At 44.0% G+C, this 18916-nt stretch overlaps 1 protein-coding gene across 2 annotated transcripts in view; it reads left to right on the forward strand.

The window, feature by feature from the left end:
- The first annotated feature begins 10548 nt into the window (after nt 1–10548).
- Nucleotides 10549–18916, forward strand: part of LOC115234594 (tubulin polyglutamylase TTLL5) — a 282472-nt gene continuing 274104 nt past the window's right edge. The window contains exon 1 of one of the 2 annotated variants that reach the window (XM_029805775.1): nt 10549–10632. The gene's annotated coding sequence lies outside the window, so the exon portion shown is untranslated. The remainder of the gene's footprint in view (nt 10633–18916) is intronic. The other variant, XM_029805774.1, reaches the window with a different exon arrangement.

The raw sequence follows: 18916 nt of genomic DNA on the forward strand, positions 1-18916 counted from the left end.
GGACGATGACCTTGACAAAATATGCTAAGGTCAAGGTTATTCGAGGAGGGTCCCCTTTTATGCAGATTTACCCGCGAATAAGTATAACGATGCGAACGTTAACCACGCGAAACGCTGACACAGCGAGCCATGCGCGAAGCCTAAGCGACCACGCAATTACTCCATTGCGAAAACGCAGAATTAAAGGCGAAAGAACTGAGGAAATTGCGAAAATGCAAGCAAAGAAGTTCGACGTTGAACTTCCTTAGCTTGCACTTGGGCCTTGCCCCGCTCAAAAAACGAGCGATAACCAGGTTGTCGCTAAGCGATCCTCTCCAAAAAACCGATCGAAGGGGAAATAATAAAAATACCCACCGCTAACAAGCGGCGGGCAGTCTCAGTCATTAATTTATATCGAGCGGGCAGTATTGTCAATATATACCGAGCAGTCGCAAGTATTAATAGCGCGAAACGATAATAATATTTAACTAATAAAGTGGAGCAGTCAAGTGTAATAAAATCACGGAGATCGAGGAGTGAGACCCGCGACATAAACTTGACTCAGCACGCGCACGCGAAGGTATCCGTTAACGCGACACGCGACACGGGTTTGATAGTGTAATCGTAAAAAGATTATGACCAAGACTATTTGTGAGTAAATAAAACTTTATTAAAAATCTACGAGTGTTAATTCTACGGGTAAGCCGATAGACGAATCCCGGATTTCTAAATCCTAATCCGGCAACGATCCCGAATTATTCCGTGCCTCACCCGAGGCACAACAAAATTGGTGGCAGCAATGGGACTTGCCGGAGGATGTCAGCGAGCTCATCCCGCTAAAACCTGAAAAAGACACAATTGTGTTAAAAAACGGGCACGCCAGCAATCGATTGAATTGAAGTTGACGGACGGAAGCAGCAGCCAAGCTTTCACCAAGACCTGCAAAGCACCAAGGGTGTAAACAGGGCAGGCACGCCAGCACATGTAAAATGTAAGCTGACGGAAATTACAATCAAAGGAGGACAACGCACGGACAACAGAACGAGCATAGCCGCAACAGCTGTAGCAGAAACGTGAGCCGCCAAGCATCGCGACCTACGGGCAACGCACCGTCGCCGGACAACGACCGCCGTACGACAAGCATCGCCAGCCGTATCAGCCGCCGAGCGAAGGACTGCAGCGTCAGCAACCTACTGACACAGCGAGTAAACATGCAAGCCGTCATACTATTGTAAGTCCGAAAATTTAATAAATACAATTGCGTGAAAGTCGGAAGGTTCCAACATACCGAAACCGATAGCGAATCGATCATGGTTACGAAGCGAACCAGCGCAATGAGCAATTAGCGTAAGTTTAATACTGCGAGAAGAAATTTAGAAATGCAATACTTGAGCGAAAGCGAGCCCGAGTTACGGGAGAACGTCGTTACTGAACGCGAATTTCCGTTTAATAGTTTTGACGAAAGTCTACTCCCGCGTAATACCACTGACAACATTCAACGCGAGACTAGACGTATGAGACCGTTTATTAGCAGAACTCCAAGTAGAGTATCCTTACGACGCGAATTTTCGCTAACTTCTTACGAGAGCGACCAGTTCGATCCAGAAGAAATTTACCGCCAACAGGAAAATAATATGGCCGAAACGCGTAATTCGCACGAACGCACTCCCGCGAATCTACCGCAAGGCACGGTAGACGAGGAAATAAAAAACATGCAACGATCCATTCGCCAGATAGGCCGTAACATAGCGGAGACAGATCGCACGCCGCCTCCCGAGCAGTGATGCCAGAATGCCCACGCTAGCAACACGCAACCGTAGTGGAAGGGATACGCGAGGCAAATCGCGAAGAAAAAAGAGATTATATGCAGCTCCTTGACATGTTAAATGAAATACGCGCAGAAGTAAGTTCATTGAATAGGCGAACAACGCGAGTAGAAGATGCGATTATGGAATTACCCCGTCACGGATGTAACCGCAGAGAAGACGATAACGACGCGTTTAATGCAACATTACTTGCCGTTAAAGGAAGCAAGAGCAATGATTCCCGACTTTGACGGAACATCGCGATATAAGTTATTAGAATTTTTAAACGCATGCACGTACGCCGTCCAGGGATGGAGAATCCCTAAATGAAGAATCGTTAATTCGAGCGATTTTATATACAAAATTAAAGGGAAAAGCCATGCCAGGATTTTGAGACACGAGATATTCAAACTTTCGACGAATTAAAGCAACAATTCGAGACTTGTTATCAGTCTAAACAAAGTACTACACATTTACAAATCGAGTTTAATTCGTTAAAACAAAAGTCGAACGAAACTGCGCACGCTTTCGGACAACGCGTTGATTTATTGGCAATGAAGTTGTACGATTCTATGATCAAATGAGAAGAGCACTCCTCATCATCAAAACGCACAATTCAACAAACGATTCAAAAGCAAGCGCTAATAAACTTCCAAATCGGACTACGTGACGAATTAAAAGTACTTGTACACGCGCAACGAAATACGACGCTCCAAGAAGTGATAAACGGGCGCGAGCGCCGAAGAAAAACTTATCGGACCGACAACGGTGAGAACAAGCAACTTTGCGAATAAAAATAAAACGGAATCAAGTTACTCGCAACATAGTCGAAGTTCGACCCCGCAATGCTGTAAATGCGGAAAAAACGAACATTACGGACGCGATTGTCGAAGTAACCGATACGCGCTCTCTAATCCGGAAAAAGCCTTGCGGATAAACGTGATAAATAAATATTGCACGCACTGCAAAAAGACAGGACAGCCGCGACGAATGCTAGAGTCTGAACGGAAAACCAAAAACTAATACAAATAAAATAAAAAACGGTAGTCAGAAAAAACCGCGCGAAGAAAATACACGCCACCGGAAGAATTCGCGACAACAAAGAAAGAACGCTGATAGCGCGAGTAGCAGCAGCGAAGACGAGCAGGAAGAGAGCGAGAAAGAAACAACCGCGACCTGTGTCTGAGTATCGCGTTACGCACGTTAAAGATATGCCGCGCACACAGAAAAAGACGGACTTACTCTTAATAACATTACCCATACGACAAGCAAAAGATGATAAAGTACGGATGTTGTACGATTCAGGATCGACCATCTCATTAATAAAATTAAAACAATTAAAGGACGACACACTCATACATGAAGATAAAATCACGCTCACAGGCATAACCGGACACAAAGTACACACAATAGGAAAAATGTACGCCACAATTAAAGTAGATGGACATATTAAAACATGCATTCTACGTAGAAAGGGACGACATTCCGATCAAATACAAAGGGATTCTAGGAATCGATTTTCTTCGACAACACTCAGTATTCTGTGATTACAAACAAAACCAATTAAAAATAGGAAACGCCGTGCTAAAATTTCATTCGTTTAATAAAATAACTCTAAAACCGCGCAGCGAAACTATTGTAAAAGCGGCAATCAATCAAAATCGGATAGGAATAGTACGAGCAGAAGAAACAGTTCCAGGAATCTATATCGGAAATTGCTTTGTAGAATCGAAAGATCACGCATGCCCCGTTAGTGTCATGAATACGATCAATACAAAAGTCGAAATACAGACGCCGTACGTTATTCTCGAAGATGTAAAATACGACAGCGAGTCCGAAATACAATTCAAACAAGGAAAAACTCTAAACCTACCACCTCACGATACTCGCAAATTTGACAACTACTACGCACACAGCATCTAAATTTGGAAGACAAACAGGCACTTTTAAAGATATGCGAAGAATATTACGATACATTCCAGTTGGACGGAGAACCAATGACATGCACCGCGACAGTAGAGCACGAGATAAACACACACGCTGACACCTCACCGGTGAACACGAGATCGTATCGCCTTCCGAAAAAGCACAAGACGGAAGTAATTAAACAAATGCAAGAAATGTTAAAAAACGGCATAATCCGAACAAGCGCGAGTCAATGGAACGCACTTGTATTAGTTGTACCGAAAAAAGCCGATGCATCTGGAAAACCTAAGCTTCGAACAATAGTCGATTTACGGAAGCTAAATGATCTAACGATAGGCGACTCATTTCCACTGCTCAACATCACCGATATATTGGACCAATTAGGAAACGCCAAATATTTCACTACTTTAGATTTGGCATCAGGATATTACCAGATACCGATGATTGAACGAGATAAAAATAAAACAGCGTTTTCAGCACCTTACGGATATTACGAGTTTAATAGAATGCCGTTTGGACTAAAGAATGCGCCAGCAACATTTCAGCGATTGATGAATTCAATTTTAACAGGAATGACTAATATGTCTAGTTTATCTGGATGACATCGTTATATATGGATCAAGCCTAGAGGACCATAACAAGCGACTTAAGGAAGTACTACAGAGACTCCGAGAAAATAATCTAAAATTGCAGCCGGATAAAAGAAGTGATTTATTTAGGTCACATTATTTCAGAAAATGGAATATCTCCGGACCCGTCAAAATTAATGGCGATAAAAGAATTTCCGACCCCAAAGAAAGTAAAGGATATACAATCTTTCATAGGACTAGCCGGATATTACAGGAAATTCATAGAAGACTTCTCAAGAATAGCTAAGCCACTGATTAAATTAATGAAAAAAACAGAAAAATTCGAATGGGCAATGGAACAGCAAAATGCTTTCGAAATATTAAAAGAAAAATTAATGACAGCGTCAGTACTAAGATATCCAGATTTTACGCAAGAATTTATATTGAGAACTTTCTACCTTGTTTATTTTGTGATCGACTAATTTTTGCGAAAAATATTTTGTACAAAAGTTTTATGACTTCGAGGGGGACATAAGATGGTGCCATTAGTTTGACCTTGGATAATCGTTTGAAGATCACGTAAGGTCACCTTCAATTTCTTAAATGGAAACTCCCATGTTTCATTGCATTTTTTGTAGCTTACGTTGAGAGCTTTTCAAAACACTATAATAAAGTTACGGACTCTTACTAGCCCGCGATTATTTAAAGGACCACGCACGATTTATATGAAAAAAACGTTTTCGGTCAATTTGCTTGGTTTTGTGATATGTTATAGTATTTATGTCCCTGATCAAAAATGGTAAGTTACAGAAACCTTCTATGTCCCGTTTCTGAATTATACAAGTAGTATCGGAACCTATTAATATTTCGAAAAATACGCATTTTAGAAAAAATGTTCCATATAAAAGTTATAGGGTTTTATGATGCATTACATAGCAATATTATTATGACCTTGAATAGTGTTGTCACGTAAAGATCACTTTGATATGTTTTAATGGAAACCTCAATTTTTATTACATATTCTTGTAGCTTACTTCGAGAGCTTTTCAAAACACTATAATAAAGTATTTTTTCATTAAATACTTTTCAAGTTAGAAGGCTTGAAAGTTATAGCTATCATCGGTATTAGCATTATTCAAGATGTACCGCGTGGAAGTTACGGACTTACACCTCTTTTGAGTGTATGTAAGTGTTTATGTTCTGTATATATATATGTATATAATTCTTCCTTTATCTCTCTTCCCGGTCTCTCTGTGTATATGTTTGTTACGCCTGGCAAATGTGCGTGCGTGTGTAAGTGAGTGTGTGCTTCGTTCCTGAAGATGTTATTAAATGAAAGCAGCGAATATAACAAAAATATATGATTATATTTCCATAATTTCATCTCTCGCTGAATTATATTGGTTTCTATTTCCAACATCGATAATATTGCTCAATAGAGCAGTGACGGGATATTTAATTGTTGGCTGATGCCGTGCATAGCCTAAAAATCAAAGAACACTTGCTACATGAGCGCATGATCCTAATGTTCTAGCACCATTCGGACAAGTGCAATAATATCCTGAAATTGGATCATTTTCTTCATTAATGCTATTCTCTTGATAAGCGATCCAGATTTGATACCTAGTTGCTGCATGCTGAAAGCGGGAATATATTCTTATTCGTAGAAAATCTAGTTCGTCCATATGTTCATTAAACTGAAATACTTCAATTCTTTCGTGATCTATTTTATCTTGAACATAAGATGGTGCTAATTTAATTTGGTAAATTCCTATTGTAAGTTCTGTGAGATCATCTATACTAAGTCTAGGAAAATAGGGTGCATGATTTTCATTTAATTGATTCCATATTGCATTTCTTCTATGAAGACTTTCGGTTTCTACTCGTGTTTTCATTATATTAACTTCATTCATTTTTTCATGGATTATTTGAGCTAAGACTACATTCGCTTTCTCCATTAAAATAGGACTACGATATTTATTGAGTATAGCGCCAGCTATACGATAAAATTCTTGAAGATGGTTAACGTGATGTATCGGAACAACATCTTTAAAAAACTTAAAAATTGATTTTGTACCTCAAAATATTGGGTTAAACGCAATAACTAGATTACATCGAAAAACATGTAAGATTTTGCTAATAAATTGTATAATCCTGATATTGACATTCCTAGAGTCATTGTTTATATTGATGGAATTTACAGTTATATTTCTAAATCTACGAATTTCAGAGCTTTGAGACAATCATTTTCCATACATGCCGTCATCTAGTGAAACCAGCACTTAGTTGCTCCTGATGGATATATTTTAGACATTCACGGACCTTATTTTTCTGATTCACAAAATAATGATGCTGCAATGTTGTGTAAAGAATTTGAAATAGACTGAAGTGAGGGGGGGATTTAAGGCGGCAGAAGGCATGAATCAAGCATCCATCTCTTCCGTGGCAGTGGCACTGTCGTATCTGTGTAGGGTATTTACACACTCTCTTAGCCCGACAAATAATTGTTAGAAAACAATATTTGTGGATCCGAAAAAATATGCGAGGTATGAGTGGCTGAATCGGGAATTGAACCCGAGTTTTTCGCTTTCCGGGCAACTGCTCTTACCACTGAGCTATTCAGACCTCATACCCTTTAACACAGCTTATACGACTCCAGAGCGATGTTGGAATCTCGCTCAACGGATGCAGTGCAAACCGTCACGGAGAGATAACATACCCAGCCCATCTCCAGAGCGAAAGTCATATAGTCCAGTTGCCCCAGTTGCCAGGGCTGGTTGGCCGCTCACGAGAAAATGCGAAGCCTCTATGGATGATCCTCCTCGAGTAATTATTAAATTACTACGCCTAAGTAGCCCCTTCTTTTGCTCCCAATTAATAATACGATCGGTAAATATAGCGAATAGGGGACCCAGCCCCAATGACCTTGACCTTGACATATGTTATCAAGGACATAATTCTGAGTAACTTTTTCTTCTAATTTAATCGTCGCTCGTGGCTTATTAAAAAGATATTAACAAAAAAAGTTTGAAATATACCAAAGTACATGCACGGACAGGAAGCACGCGCGCGCGCGCGCGCACGCGCGCGCGCGCGTGCTTCCTGTCCATGCATGTACTTTGGTATGTTTCAAACTTTTTTTGTTAATAACTTTTTAAAAAGCAACGAGCGACGATTAAATTAGAAGAAAAAGTTACTCAGAATTATATCCTTGACAACATATGTTAAGGTCAAGGTCATTGGCGCTGGGTCCCCTATTCGCTATATTTACCATTATTTAGTTGAGCTCCTTTTAATCGATACGGCCTATTAATATATTGCAATTTTCGATATAATTCTCGATGGAGGAACCCCTTTTCGTCTAAATGTGGACAACAACGTATTGTTTCTGGAATATATAGGGTATCCCACCAAAAGTAGCCACCCTCTTTTATCTTTTAATCTAAAAGAGATAGATCCTAACAAATACATATCAAATTAAATGATTAAAACTGAACTCTATTGTGAGCATAATGGGTTGCGTGCATAATTTTTTTATAATAATGTGCATATTTTGATATGATAAAAGTTGTAGCACTATTTGAAACGAATACAACGATGTATGATATAATGTAAATATTTTATATATTATACGTGTTTTATCAACTTGAAATATCGCGGTCTACCTTTTCATTTTCGGCTCTGCGATATGGCCAACTTCGGATTGAATATTATGATCAAATGACAAAATGACATATGTCAATCTCTAATGCACAAGTCAGAAGTTGGCCATAACGCAAAACAGAAAGTGAAAAGGTAGACATCGTCCGCGATATTTCAAATCGATAAAACTCGTATATGTTAAATATTTACATTATATCATATATCGTTGTATTCGTTTCAAACAGTACTACAACTTTTATCATATCGAAATATTCTCGTTATGACTATTTCTGCCCTTGAGTGTAGATATAATGCGCAGAACGCTCTGCGCATCACATACATGCGGTTCACGCTTGTATGCGTTATCCCCTTTACTGGTGAGCCAGGACCTCGTTCTGGCATCACTGCATTCTAATCGCACTAGCCCCCAGCACTTCTACCTCACCTACAGTCAAAAGTTTCGGAGTGAATCGATTGTTGTGTGCGTGTCATACCTACAGAAGGACACTATTTATGAGGGTGCATGTACATCATCTTTACTACAGTTTACGGAGGAGGGAGAGTTGCGTTAGCATTCAGACATCGTAATCATCATATATGTCTATTGCCACGCGTAACAGACATATACGCACAGAGAAACAGGGAAGACAGATAAAGGAAGAATTATTACATACATATACAGAGCATAAACGCTTAGGGCCTTAGCATAATAAAAGGAATAAGGAACAGGGAATAGAGAACAGAGAACAACCGCATTGGAGGGAATGCGCGCACAATACTTGTGTGTAAAGTTATAGCACACAAGTATTGTGCGCGCATTCCTTCCACTGCGGTTGTTCTCTGTTCTCTATTCCCTGTTCCTTATTCCTTTTATTGTGCTGAGGCCCTTACATATACTTAAAAGAGGTGTAAATCCGTAACTTCTACGCGGTATCTTGAATAATGCTAATGCCGGCGATAGCTATAACTTTCAAGCCTCCTAACTTGAAAAGTATTTAATGAAAAAATACTTTATTATAGTGTTTTGAAAAGTTCTCGAGGTAAGCTATAAGAATATTTAATAAAAATGGGGGTTTCCATTAAAAAATGTCAAGGTGATCTTTACGTGACCTTGACAACGCTATTCAAGGTCATAATAATATTGCTATGTAATGCGTCACATAAAACTCTACAACCTTTATATGGAACATTTTTTCCAAAATACGTATTTTTCGAAATATTAATGGGTTCTGATACTACTTGTATACCCGTATAATTCAGAAACTGGACGTAGAAAGTTTTTATAACTTGCCATTTTTTATCAGGAATATATGTAAGTACTATAACATATCACGAATTCAAACAAATTAACTAAAAATGTTTTTTTTTTTTTATAAATCGTGCGTGGTCCTTTATAATAAAGTTCTTTTCCATAAAATATTTTTCGAGTTATGAAGCTTGGTAATAAAAAGATGCAGTACCGTCAGCATTAGTATTACCCGAAAATGAATTTTATGTAACTTTAACAATGCTATTTAAAGTCATACCAACATTGCTACTTAATGCGCCATTTAAACCCTACAACTTTTATTTGAAACATTTTTCTGAAAAAGAATATCCAATGAAAAATGGAGATTTCCATTTAAGAAATTGATCTTCACGTGATCTTCAAACGATTATCCAAGGTCAAACTAATGGTACTATCTTATGTCCCCCTTGAAGTCAAAAATTTTGAACGAAACATTTTTTCGCAAAAATTAGTCTATCACAAAATAAACATGAAAAGTTTCCAAATGAACACTCTGTGTGTGTGTGTGTGTGTGTGTGTGTGTGTGTGTGTGTGTGTGTGTGTGTGTGTGTGTGTGTGTGTGTGTGTGTGTGTGTGTGTGTGTGTGTGTGTGTGTGTGTGTGTGTGTGTGTGTGTGTGTGTGTGTGTGTGTGTGTGTGTGTGTGTGTGTGTGTGTGTGTGTGTGTGTGTGTGTGTGTGTGTGTGTGTGTGTGTGTGTGTGTGTGTGTGTGTGTGCGTACGTGCGTGCGTGCGTGCGTGTGCGTGCGTATCCGTGTGCGTGCGTGCGTGTGTGTGTATGTGTGTGTTTAGGTGTGTTATGTTATGTTTTGAGAAATTTTTTATTATAGAATACATTCGGTATAAATTCTATAAACAATCATATTAAAATACATATACACAAATATTTAAGTAAAATACACAATAATATACATATTACACTTTACTGAATAGAACAATTTTAATATTGTAATATGATAATAAAAGCATTCAATTCTGCAGTGCATATTATTTTTATTTTTAATTGCTACAATTTTTTAATATCATTACTTCTGTAAAAAAAGCAAATTTGATCAATAAAATACATTAATGTAATATCTTTTTTGAATAACAATTTTTTGAATGGATCCATAAACTTAGCATTTTTGATCTTTTTGGGAAAAATAATTTATTAATGATTTATTATATATTAATTATACAATTAATCTGTTAATTTAATTTAATTTCTTATTTATTGACATACTTAGAATAAACGAAATAAACGAATACAGATGAGTGATATTTGATATATTATAAAAGTGCGATATTGATAAGAAACATATTTTAAAATCATATTTAACATTTTATAAATGTTTATTTACAGCTCAACAAATGCAAGAAATACACAAAATAACGAATGGTTATTAAATGGATCAAATGGACATAAGGCACCTGTATTATGTTTTAAGTAAGTTAGTATAATTAAGAAATATCTTTTTTTACGAGGGAGGGGAAAGTACATCATGCATTCAATGTTTATGATGTGTGAGTTGTATTAAGCGACTAATTAATCGGCGAGGCGGATAGCTTATGATACGCAGTGGAGTGGTCTTCTCTACAAATGACGAATCATAATATTGTATGACTATGATTTATTTGTGTTATATATTTGAGTATTGAGTATGAGAACGGAGGGCGATCCTCAAAGTAACGAAGCTTCACCTACAACACGTAGACAAAGTCCATTGTGCCTCTCCGATAAGCAGCCTCTCAGTTTAGGCCTGTTCTCCTCCAAAAAAGAAGGAAAACCCTGACCGAGAGGTCGCCTATCTGTTGGGGCCTCAGAAAAGCTGAGCCCAATAGTTCAAATCTCGCCCTAGCATATGCCGGGTAATCGCATAGCACATGGAGACTGATTTCCTCCGATGCGTCACATTTCTTGCAATTGGGCCTCATACTGAGACCCAATTTATACAGGTGATAGTTGAGAGTGCCATGCCCGTATGCGAGTCGCTAGCTCAGCCTCTCGTCTGCTTAAAGCTTCGATACAGGTGGCGAGGTTCTTTTTTGGAGAATCTTTGAGGAGAGCCCTCGACTGCCTGTACCCGACTACACTTCTTTAGGAAGCCCAATGCTGATCTCGCAGCCAACGGGCAATTTTCCACCTGCCCAAGCAGCAGGGGACACCGATTGCCGGCTCTGGTCCCACCAAATCAGCCTCTGAACCAGCCTTGGCAAGTTGGTCGGCTACCTTGTTGCCCCTGATGCCAGAGTGCCCAGGCAGCCACACCAGAGCAACCTCGTTACGTTTCGCAAGCTCTCCCAGGGTGCATTTGCAGTCCTAGACCAACTTGGAGGTAAAAGTCGGGATGCCAAGAGCCCTAAGAGTCGCCTGGCTGTTCGAGCAAATGCTGATGCAACTGCCCCTCTTTTCATTGGCGAGAAGACCTTGTGCACAGCATAAAATCGCCACTATCTTTGCCTAAAAGACCGTGGCGAATTTTCCGAGTGGGATAGACTCATTAATCTCTTACACCGATCGCCGGCTCCGGTCCCACCATATCAGCCTCTGAACTAACCTTGGCAAGCTGGTCTGCCGCGTCGTTGCCCTTGATGCCAGAGTGCCCAGGCACCCACACTAGAGCAACCTCGTTGTCTTTCGCAAGCTTTCCCAAAGTGCATCTCCAGTCCCTGACCAATTTGTAGGTAAAAGTCGGGGCTAAAAGTAAAAGCCGGTTGGCTGTCCAAACAAATGCTAATGCGACTGCCCCTCTCCACATTGGCGAGAAGACCTTGTACACAGCATAAAATTGCCACTATTTCCGCCTGGAAGACCGTCGCGAATTTTCCGAATGGAATAGACTCATTAATCCCTTTCCCTCGACAATAGACGCCTGCTCTAGAGCTCGAGTTAATCCTGGACTCATCCGTAAAGAAAATGACCCCATTCTTCAGCATCGGACCCTGCGACTTAAACCAGTCTTCCCGCTCCAAAAAGCATACCTTGAAAGGCGCTTTCAGGGCACGAATGGCTGGCATTTTATCCTGCCCCATACTAAATATAGAATGGGAAAGGATCCCGTCAGGAAGCTTGGTGTGCCTGGTACTGGCCCTCCATTTTTACTCACATCTCAGTCGGTAAGCCGCCGATGCAGCTGCGGCGATAACCGTCTGGTAAAGCGGCTCGATACCGAGCAGCATCCCCATCGCCGCAATTGGCGTGGTCCCCATAGCATCAAGAGTCTCTCTTAAAATGAGAGCTCTCAGGGTGCTCCAGTATTGTTTTCGCCGACACTAACTGTACTCTAGGCTATTATACTACTGCAGCATATAGCAGTCTAGGTTTAAGAATGGCAGATTAGATCCAGTAGACCATCCCCGGCCTAACGCCCCAGGTCTGGCCAAAAGATCTTCCGCGCAGCCAGAAGTAAGAGATTACACTCTTACACCGATCCTCCAGACGCTCCTTCCACGTCAGCTTCCTATCTAAGATAACTTCAAGATATTTCACTGATCTGGCCGGTGGCAATCTAATACCTCTCAAGGTGGGTTCTACCACAGTGCCCAGCTTGGGGTATGAATATGACCAGCTCCGTCTTCTGGGAATTAACCGAGAGACCAATGCTATCACACCACTCCTTTACTACCCAAAATCACACTGCGTGAGCTCTAGAAGCATGTCCAGAAGGGGTTCTCGCACAATGATATCCAGTTCGTCTGCATATCCCTGCGCGAAGAAGCCTCTGTCATTAAGTTTCCTAAGTAGTCCGCTGACTACTAGGTACCACAGAAATGAGCACCCCGTTCTGTGGGCACTCTGATCCGATGAATTAGCTTGTCCGGGATACCTCGCAGCGTTGCTTCCCTATAAACAACCTTATGAGAGGCATTGTTAAAGGCGTTCTCTATATCTAGAAAGGCTCCCACTACATAGGATCCCTCCATGAGATCTCTCTCAATTTGGGATACCAGAAAATGGATTGCCGTTTCCGTAAAGAAGCCCATCCTATAAGCGTGTTAGTTCTCGTGGGTACCGCCCAAGAACAACATCTCTCAAATAAATCTCGACCAGCTTTTCCAGCTTTTTCAGAAAAAAATACATCAGGCTGATTGGTCTAAAATCTAAAATTGGCAGAGGTGCAGCAGGTTCTGCCGATTTTAGATGTATATACCATCCTCGCCAGCTCCCAGACTTTGGGCGTATACTCTAAAGCAAGACATGCTCTCAGCGTCCGCGTAAGCGGTCCGCTGACTTGCCCGAGCCACTTTTGTAAAAGCGCCGGAAAAATCCCATCCGGACCAGCGGACTTGAATGACTTAAAGGATCTGAAGGCGCATTTCATTTTCTCAAACTGGACAATGCTAGCCGCCAGTTTCCAATCGGAACCACATGCCCTTAACCTGGGCTGCGCAACCCATTCGTCCGAGTCGACATCAAATTCCCTCCTAAAGCCCTGAAAATTGGTCTTCAGGAACCAGACATCGCTCTCTCGAAATCACGTCCCCATTCGGGAAGTGTATTGCCTGCAGGTTTGAGTCCAGGTTTCTTGCCAGTATTCTGCAGAGCCTGGAGTTCTCCGGAATCTCCTCCATGGACTCGCAGAACCCCCCTCCAGCTCTTTCTTTTGACGGCTATTACAGAGTCCCTATAGGTCTTCCGGAACCTCCGATTGAGGTCCCAGTCGAGCAGGCGATCCGTGTTCCTGGCTCTGTTCCAGGCATGTCGAGCCTCTGCAGTTCCGGTCTCCACTAAGATACCTTGTTGGAGCGAACTGCTCTCACTGAGCAGTTCTTTTCATAACTGCCTACTAGAGCCCTTTAAAGATGATCCACGCAGAGCTTTAACCCCGCATTGGTCCCGTGCCTTTTAGGGAAGCCACAGAAACCAGTAGATAAGTCCTTCCAGAACGAGTCCCAATTCGTCCTTCTCGGATTTCTTTTATTGATTGTCTCACATTGGCAAGCCTGAAGACAATCTGTTTGTGATCGGAAAGGGAGGGCTTAGATGAGACCCGCCAGCCGACCACTTTAGAAACCAAATTCCTAGAACACAAGATGAGGTCAAGCTTCTCACGTCTTAGCACATTCTGGAATGTTGGTTCATTACCCCTATTTAGGATTTCCAAGTCAGTGGCCACCAAGTAATCCAGGAGAGTGAGTCTCAATTGCGCACATTACCGATCGGACACGACAATATTTCCCAATCGGACACAGACCCAATCAGACACAGGCTCGATCGGACACAGTCCCGATCGGACACAGGCTCGATCGGACACAGACCCAATCGGACACAATTCCGATCGGACACATATGGTTGCAATCGGACACAGGCCCGATCGGACACACGCCCGATCGGACACACGTCCGATCGGACACAGGCCCGATCGGACACACGCCCGATCGGACACAGGCCCGATCGGACACACGCCCGATCGGACACAGGCCCGATCGGACACACGCCCGATCGGACACAGGCCCGATCGGACACACGCCCGATCGGACACAGGCCCGATCGGACACACGCCCGATCGGACACAGGCCCGATCGGACACACGCCCGATCGGACACAGGCCCGATCGGACACAGGCTCAATCGGACACAGACCCGATTGGACACAGTTCCGATCGGACACAGTCCCCATCGCGAAGCTAGGTCCATCCTACAATTGTTGTGTGGATGGGGAAATGTATGCGCCGACACATACAAAATGGTTTCGCCCCCCCCCTACGGGGGGGCTCCACTATCAAAAGACTAGACACATAGGTTTGCGTTGAACCTCGCTTCGCGTGGAAAGTTGTAAACCTATGTGGAACCTTACTTCGCATTAAAAAGTATATGCATGGAGGCAGTATGTTCCACCCCCCTTACGGGGGGGCTCCACTATCAAAAAACTAGACACATAGGTTTGCGTTGAACCTCGCTTCGCGTGGAAAGTTGTAAACCTATGTGGAATCTTACTACGCATTAAAAAGTATATGCGTGAAGGCAGTATGTTCCGCCCCCCCCTTACGGGGGGGCTCCACTTCCGGAAGATATAACCTAACCCAAACCTATATATTTCTGATATACTGTGTCCGATCGGGGCAGTGTCCGATCGGGATGGTGTCCGATTGCAATCATATATGTCCGATCGGGCCTGTGTCCGATCGGGCCTGTGTCCGATCGGGACTGTGTCCAATCGGGTCTGTGTCCGATACTGTGTCCAATCGAGCCTGTGTCCGATTGGGACTGTGTCCGATTGCAACAGTATGTGTCCGATCGGAACTGTGTCCAATCGAGCCTGTGTCCGATTGGGACTGTGTCCGATTGCAACAGTATGTGTCCGATCGGAACTGTGTCCAATCGAGCCTGTGTCCGATTGGGACTGTGTCCGATTGCAACAGTATGTGTCCGATCGGAATTATGTCCGATTGGGTCTGTGTCCGATCGAGCCTGTGTCCGATCGGGACTGTGTCCGATCGGACATGTGTCCGATCGGGTCTGTGTCCGATCGGGAATTATTGTCGTGTCCGATCAGTAACGTGCGCAATCGAGACGATCCCATCCAGGAGCCTTCTGCTTCGGTTGTTGATATCGGTGCTCCTCCAAATCGTGTGGTGCGCATTAGCGTTGCACCCCACGATCAGCGGCAGCCTCTTTCTGTGGCAGTGTTCAGCCAACTTAATCACAGTTTCTGGCGGAAGTGAGCCGGCCTCTTCATGCGGAAAATATGCTGATCTCATCACTACCTTCCTGGTTTCATCTGTGTTGGATCTGATGAGATCCATCGTAATCGCCACAACATTCGGAACAAAATTCCGGCATAAGCTGCGTTTCTAAACCCTTGACTGCAATTGCAGCCTTGAGACTGGGCTCTGTGGAGAGTTTGAAAAGTCTCCCGTAGGCCGCAATGCCCGTAATGCAGCCCCTGTAGACCCAGAATTTCTGCAGTAGAGAAATACCTGTATGCACCATAGCCATACTTCTGGCCAGAACAGCTGAACGCCCTTGCTGTGCAAGTTAATCTGGGCGAATCCCACCGTCGCCATGTCGACTTTATCGAGAGCATGTCGTTGGCTGGGACTCTCACTGCCCCGCCCTCTTGTTACGAGCCCCAAGCAGGCTTACAGTGATTTACTCAAACCCATAGCTCAACCTGAAGTCCCGCGCCCTCAGTTTGAGGACGCTTGACTCTGGTATGCCGAGAATGAGGTTGCTCCCCTTTGGAAAAATCCTTACATTTTCGGCAAGTTTGCCAGCTGGACGTGGCGATGCCCGGATTTTGCCTCTCCAGCAGCTCCACGACCGCCGCCGCAGGCACCGGAGGACCAGGAACCCAGACAACCGCCCTGTGTCGCCTTTGAAACGCGTCCAAGCTTATCACTCTGAGCTTGTCATACTCCCAGAAAGAGATATACCCAATTCGCTTAGAGAATCAATTGAGCGCCAACTCATCCTCCTTTCTAATGACAACGGCATCGTTACGCAGCACCGCGGACCCTGTGAAGCGTGGCAGAGGGCCCTCCCGGATCTCCACCAGCTCACTAACAACCGTCCTTTTACGAAAAACCGCTGCTTTACCGACAGCTGTCCCATTCCCTACCGGACCTTGAAGAGCCCATCCAGGAGCCGAGGCCGCTCCCCCTGAGGGTAAGAGCCCTTGTGCCCGGTTCACCAGAGACATTGTTCACGACACTGCATCCCCACTGCCACACTACCTTCGTCATGATAGCTCCCAACTTGGCTTGGGGAGTCGGTCCGCAGCCTTCCAGACAGGGTTTTACGCCTGCGGAGTCAGTTATAGTCACCGCTACCTAGAAGCCTGGTCGATAGTCAGAAAGACCTGGATGTCTTCCTATCCGCCACCCGGAGATGCGTCTGATAGGCAGCTCAACCAACGGTTGTGTTATACATATATGTAGTATGTACAATCCTGTTTGTCTAATTTTTGTGATGGCCCTGAAAAGGGCATTTTGATTTAGCCCTGATAATGGCTGATTATCGTCGCCTTTGTTCCCGCCCAATGGGAGAGCGTTGTCTTCGGGTGTTGGAGAGGCCCCCCACTTATCGTGTCGAGACGTTGATGGCGGCGTCGGATGTCTCGGTTGAGTCGATCCTCCTGAGCTGCGGTGGAGTATCAGGAGGTGTGTAGCACAACGTTGGAGATCGTGCTGGCTCTTGGTTAGTCTGAATGCTGGCGGCCCGTGTGAATAGTTTTCAGTCACTGTCAGACTGCGACGCTTGGTCGGTTTCCGAAGATCGTTCGGCCTATGTCCTCCTATGCTCCCGCGAAGGTGGTAGGATCTGCGTTTCCCTGGAAATCGGCCATGTTGGTGAGGTCGGAAGAGGAGATAAGAGTTGTAGGGCTATACAGGCTTCTCTCAGCGATGTGTAGCGGCGGATGTGCACGTCCCACGTCGTGAGGAGGTGACGCGGAGGCCGAGTCAGACTCAGCGGCGGCAAGTCCAGTGGCATAAGCTTCCAGGAGAGTAGATTTTAGCCTACTCGCTTCTCCTGGAGTGTCCTTGCCGGCGATTGCGGACCTGCGATGTCACTTGTCCGCTCGAAGCTCGGTGATTTGGGCGGCGGAAGTGATCGTGGTGGACAGCGACGGTTGCGTCTGTTCGGAATCAAGGCTCCTCAAAAAGTACGTAGCGAAGAATACTTTGCTGTATACGAATTGTGTTCGTTCTAGCTTAAGAGATCTTGATTCTGTCATCTGTGAGCTGCGACTAGTGTATAGTTCTGTCGCGCAGTCTTATATATGCCTTTCACCGGATTCTACTTGCTGATAGCGACTTGCGAATGTCGCCGCGTCGTGGTAAGCACATGAGGCTGCTGCAAGCTTGCACATGCTAAGCTCGTGATGCCTGCCCTATCCTCGCACGTGTAGGGCACGTTGCATGCGCGTGGAGCGCTCTGCATGCGGCTGGTATATTCGCTGGTTCTCTTGTGACGTATTTCCGCCAGGGAGCGGTGCACTTGGACACAGTACAATTGGACACGGTGCAAATGGACACGTTGCAAATGGACACTTGCAAACTTTGCACACGGCTCAATTGGACACAGTGCATTTGGACACAATAATTTTGGACACAGTAGCTTTTGGACACAGAAGAAAATTCATTTGGACACCGTTCAGTAGCACACCGGTCAGTTGCACACCGTTCAGTTGCACACCATTCAGTTGCACACCGTTAATTTGCCCACCGTAGTTGTAAAGCGAGGTCCACCCTGCCTACCGGCGGGATGGGTGCGGGAGGAGGGCCGAAGGCCCCCTTGCACCCTCCGCGTGTGTGTGTGTGTGCAACTGATCGGTGTGCAACTGATCGGTGTGCAACTGAGCGGTGTGCAACTGAGCGGTGTGCAATTGAGCGGTGTGCAACTGACCGGTGTGCAACTGAGCGGTGTGCAACTAAGCGGTATGCAACTGACCGGTGTGCAACTGAGCGGTGTGCAAATGAACGGTGTGCATTTTTATGTGTTCAACTGAACGGTGTGCATTTTTATGTGTGCAACTGACCGGCGTGCAATTGAACAGTGTGCAACTGACCGGTGTGCTACTGAACGGTGTCCAAATGAATTTTCTTCTGTGTCCAAAAGCTACTGTGTCCAAAATTATTGTGTCCAAATGCACTGTGTCCAATTGAACCGTGTGCAAAGTTTCGTGTCCATTTGCAACATGTCCATTTGCACCGTGTCCAATGTACTGTGTCCAAGTGAAGGCCACTCTTTACGCCACAATGCACACCTCACTGGAAACCGCTCGGCGG

The sequence above is a fragment of the Formica exsecta genome, unplaced genomic scaffold (assembly GCF_003651465.1).
Source record: "Formica exsecta isolate Colony F162 unplaced genomic scaffold, ASM365146v1 scaffold200, whole genome shotgun sequence".
Taxonomy (NCBI): Eukaryota; Metazoa; Arthropoda; class Insecta; order Hymenoptera; family Formicidae; genus Formica; species Formica exsecta.